Here is a 5,480-nt window from a genome sequence, read left to right as displayed (position 1 = left end):
GATTTTTGAGTCTATGTGATTGATTGTTGTTTCGTTCTGCATTGGTGACGTTAAAATGAATGCAACTTATGTCTGGTGGTATTAATTTTAATGGTGTTTTGGAGAATATAGAGAGAGGATACAGTAAATCCTCCTGTACTTGGCACTTCTCTGATGATAATTGTTCCGCAAGTGATCTTATTACCTAACACAGAGGTGGTTTCAGCACTTTTGATCTGTGACTTCATCTATGGCATTTCTTTGAGTTTTCATATCAGCATCTACAACCCAGGTAAGGATAACAATGGCAAAAAACCGCAACACTGGAGCTAACAACAAGCTCAAAAGGTCCATGTGAACCCTACGTAGCACATGTATATTATCCAAAACATTGTATCCATCTACCCCAACGTGCTCTATTTTCTTCATAGCAGTATGGCAAATATATGTAGAGTCTATGAGGTATACCTGTACAGTATCACCCAGGCTCACTTTTCAGCTTCCTGTGTATCCACATGCATGTCCTCTTGCTGTTCTTTTTTTTTTTTAGTCACTTAAGTTAATTCCACCACCAGCAACATCTTTTAAAAATGTTTTTTCCTCATATTCTTGTAAAACATGGAGGCCGTTTGTATCTGTGAACTTCTTCTTGCATGTGCCATCACTGAATCATGCGATCATGTAAACACCCCAAATTTTTCAAAAACTTTTAAATATTCCCTTTTTGCCCCTAAATTCATTTTTTGAGCAAATGAGTCATTTCAAATCTAAATTCCAGTTCATTTCTCAAGTTTTATTGAAATTAAATTCATTTCATATGTTTAAATTGATTTCGGATCTGGATCCATTGTCCAGATCCAAATCTAAGTCTCCTTGTTCAAATTTTAAATTATAGAAAATACCAAAAATAGTTTTTAAATAGCTCGGACAGTCCATTCGACATCCGTTTGGATCCATCACATTGTATTCCTCGATTCGAGTGTCAAAACTCGAACATTTTCTCAAAAAAACTGGGTCCAAACCCATTCTTCTGAAGAAATTTTCCCGAAATGGTCTGAAATTCTCAGGAAAATACTTTTGTAAATATTCTTTTTAGAAAAATACAAAAAATTAGGGTTTAGTCTTTGTTTTCTCATTTTTTTTTATTATTCCAAAAATATAAAAAAATAAAAATATTGAGAAAAGAACAAAAAAATCAAAAGTAAATGAAGGAAGTTGCAGTGGTTTTTTTGAAAACCCGTTTTTGAAAAAAAAAAAAACCTTCTTTAGAAAAACCTCTTTTTGGAATTTTTTTTAGAAAAAGCCCCCCCTCTTTGCAAAAATTTGAAAAGTAAAGGGGCCCCCCTTAGAACTCATTTCTTTAGGGTTTCGGTAAAACCCTCTCGCAAGAGGATTGAGGATCCATGACGCATTTCCCACCTTATCTTCCAAACTCCCGAACCCTCCATGGCCAACCCCCCAGGTGCGACATCTCCACCGCCCATCGGCTCACCATTCTTCCTCCCCCACTCATCCCTAACAAACCCCTTTCGCAGGACCGCCATCGCCCTTCTTTCTGCCTACCCTCTCCCGCCTTCGTCCATCTCTAACAAGATCCTCTATCTCCTCCCTCGTAAGCCCCCCATCTTCAACCGCATCCTCCTTTCCATCTTTAAAAAGGGACAAAGACTCTCTTCCTCCGGACCGCTTCTTCACCCCAGCACCCCTCTTTCACGCTTCCTCTTCTTCTCCCTCTTCTTCTCTTTCTTCTTATTTCTTGAGTTCTTCTTTCATCTAACCAAAAGGAGTCGACTACGAAGCACCTACAGTTGCAGGTAAGTAACTCCTTACTCTTTTAATCTTGCTTTTTTTTTAGAAATACCCTTTCCCTTTCATAACATCGTCTGTTTTTTTTTTTCTCCTCTTCTTTTGATTTTTGTTCGACTTTCTTCTTTTCTTCGTAAAGCAAAATGGTGGGCTCGACCTGCCCATAGCAGGATCGACCCACCCTACGCAAAATCAACAGGAACCTTCAGGTTTCGATATTCCTTTTATTTTATAACAAAATTTATTCTCCTCAATCTTCAGCATTCGGCCTTTATTTAGATTGTTTTCTACATCCTGTTTCTTCTTTTTTTTTTTATGTATACTTTTGTTCTTCTTGTGCTCTTTCATTTCCCCTTTACTGTAGATGTTTACATCGGGTGGTTTGTCTTATATTTGGCCTTCGATTTTAAATAGCATTTGATCACTCGCTCTGCTAAATAAATTTTAATCGCATTTTCTTTTTCTCTGGCCTGTTCAATTCAGCTTATCATTTCTGGTTTATTAGGATCCGTTGTATACGTATTGACTTCCCTTCCATTTTCTAATTTCTTGTTTGCATTTTTTTTTTTTACTATTATTATGCATCTTATGAAGGTCGATTGCCTGTTATGTTCCATTCTGGTTGGGATTATCGGTTGATGTCTCCAGCTCCAATTATTTGTTTTCATTTTATATAGCAGCATTGATGTTGTGATTCACTCCCAGCATTATCATTCACGCCTCATCCCCACCTGTTCTTTTATTTCACTTCAGTAAATATCATTGTGATATCTCCTTCATGATTTCCTTTCGTAGGATCATACAGGTTCGTGATCAGATCATTTTGAGTATTATAATATAGGTTGCATTTGGTTTCCTTTGGATCATAGGTTGTGTTTGATTCTTTCATTGATTTTCGAGTTACTATCTATATCTTAAATATTGCTTCTAAGTTTCAATTTCCTAGTTGCCTTGCGACCTTTCTTGTAATGATAGGGCCCCTGTTCCTGCATCTTATGACATTGGTAGTAATATTACTACTCCTGTTCCGGAAGTTTTCCGGAAGACAAGACTTCAAGCATGGGTGAATTGATGCAAGGCAGATACATGGTTGTCTTTCAACAAAGAAGAATCAGGTGGTGCCTCAAATTGATGGAATCTGCTCTTCGCATACAGCGTGATTTAATTGTCTTCCTGTGATGTTATAGTCATTTCCAGTAGATTTCCCTGTTGGTTTTGTACTCTAGGTTCTATTTTGAGTCCATAATATTATCCTATGATTGAATGTTGTGAGGGGTTTTATTGTTCATAATGATTTCCAAACAGGTGATGTTAGATGACTTAAAAGACATTGCTGAGAAGACTCTTGTCAAACATGAGTGATGATTCTGGAAATGTTACCTATAAACTAAGTAAATCATCATACTGGAGATAAACTTTCATTGGTCGGGCGTTGTGGTGATCGTGAAAAATTCTGCAGGGAAAGAGGACCCACTCAATAATTGGCTCATAGCGGTTGTGGTTTCCTGCAATCACTCTCAACACTCACACCCTCATGGTTATAAGTCAGATGTAATATTTGTCTTAAAATCAATGTCTAAATATGGACATTCATACAGGTTCATGCACAATGGAATTAGCTCCACCAGGGTTTTATTATAATGAGGAATGTGAAGGCATGAGCAATTGCTTTGAAAATGGCCCAGGAATGAACCAATTCGTTAACATTCAAACTTGGCACCTGGCCTTTTCTTTTCTTTGTTGCTTCCTATGTCGTTCTGCAGGTGGATCGTTGGACGAGGTTATTCCTCCCTGACTGAAGCTGGAATTCGGTGCAAATCGTGTTGGAGTAAGCTCGAAACAGTGGAGGGGTTAGAATTGAGGATATAGAGGCTTATGGCACAGCCTCTCCATAAAGCCAGCATTACTTCTGATTGGTGGTGGATTATTTGAAGGCCATTCATGCATCGCTCTCAGTCTATCTGCAGCAGTTGCAGCAGTGCAGTGATGTTATCAGAAATTTTGTGGTGACTACCAGCAAATAGACATATTGGATTTAGTTGACTGAGGTGGCTGGAAACATGTCATTAAAAGGTTATCTCGTAGAAGGAATGATTTACTATTGGTAATGTTCGAGACAACTCTAGATAAAATTGATGCTTTTCGCGGCTCAGAATTCTGCAAATGACTTTCAAATGTGTTTTAAATCATAAGATTGCAATGGCGTGTATGTTGCTGTTTTGCGAGACAGATTGAAAAACTTGTTACATGTCTACTTTGAACTGAGACAACAAAGCAAACTTATGAAATTGACACTGTTGGTAAGAAGTCATACTCTGAATAAAAGGCATCTCTCAATGAAGCAGTGAAGAAGCTGAAACTACTGAAAAGGCATCGACAAAAGAGCAAAAGTAAAATTGCCAACAAAGAAGAGGCAATATGGACTGTGGCCCAGTCATGGAAGTCATGCCCAATTGGCACGCTACCATTTTTTTGAGCCCTGCTGGGAGGCTTCCCGTGTTTGAGAGGGTCAGCAATGACTCTGCATTCACAGAAACCACGCTGAAAGCATAACTTCCTTTATAAAAGGGAGTGTTGATGAGGAGTGAAAAGAGACAAATTCAAACCCCAATGAAAAGTCTGCACGGAATAAGAGGTTAACATTCTGTGTTAAGGGAAACATAAGTGTTGGGAAGACTACATTCCTTCAAAGAATAGCCAATGAAACACTTGAATTGCTTGATCTTGTGGAAGTAGTTCCAGAGCCTATTTCAAAGTGGCAGGATGCTGGACCCGATCACTTTAATATTCTGGATGCCTTCTATGCAGAACCCCAGAGTAATCAAATGGTTTTCGTTTGTGCTGTGCCTAAAGCAAATTGGATGAATGAGATGGAGATCAGCATCTATGATTCATGGTTTGATCCTGTTGTTTCTTGTCTTCCTGGACTTACCCCTGATGGTTTTATATATCTGAGAGCTAGTCCTGCCACTTGCCATAAGCGAATGATGCTGAAGAAAAGAACAGAAGAAGGTGGCGTATCACTGGACTATCTGCATGACTTGCATGAAAAGCATGAGAGCTGTTTGTTCCCTTTTCAGAGTGGGAATCATGGGGTGTTATCAATTAGTTAATTGCCACTCCATATGGATAACTCCCTGCATCCTGATATGAGAGATCATGTATCTTATTTGGAAGGAAGCCATATGCCTGCTAGCATTCAAAAGGTGCCAACTTTGGTTCTAGATTATGAACCCAATGTTGATTTCAGCAAAGATATTGAAGCAAAGATATGCTCGCCAAGTTGCTGAATTTCTTGAATTTGTCGAAAAGGAGAAAAAGGTGCCGTCCCCTAAATCTGGTTAACCAACTGATTCTCCTACCTCATAATGGAAATTTCTGGACTCCAGATAAGAATCTTTCTAGTCTTCGACATTGAAATCGTTTGATTTTGTGTAGGCAATGTCATTCCTGTCTAGTTAGTTGCATGCATGCTTTGTTTGATTTTCTAGTTCTGTCTGTGTTTTGTTGTTGAAAATATTTTTGTGGCCATATACAACACAATACAGTCACCTATCATTCAATGTGTTGGATTTTTATCAGCTATATTGTTGTTGAGATTGATCGGTTGATATTTTGTGAAGATATCTTCAAGTTATTGAAACAAGTTTACCATGAAATCAGAAGTAAAGCCTGATTAGAAATCAATGTAAGTC

The 5,480-nt window shown here is 38.2% G+C and overlaps 1 pseudogene; it reads left to right on the top strand.

The window, feature by feature from the left end:
* Positions 1–4,313: 4,313 nt before the first annotated feature.
* On the top strand, positions 4,314–5,130 carry LOC149845790 (uncharacterized; annotated as a pseudogene).
* The last annotated feature ends 350 nt before the right edge of the window (positions 5,131–5,480 follow it).

Source organism: Nuphar pumila, chromosome 2, assembly GCF_984573655.1.
Source record: "Nuphar pumila chromosome 2, dmNupPumi1.hap1.1, whole genome shotgun sequence".
Classification (NCBI taxonomy): Eukaryota; Viridiplantae; Streptophyta; class Magnoliopsida; order Nymphaeales; family Nymphaeaceae; genus Nuphar; species Nuphar pumila.
This window is presented reverse-complemented; position numbering and strand designations above follow the sequence as displayed.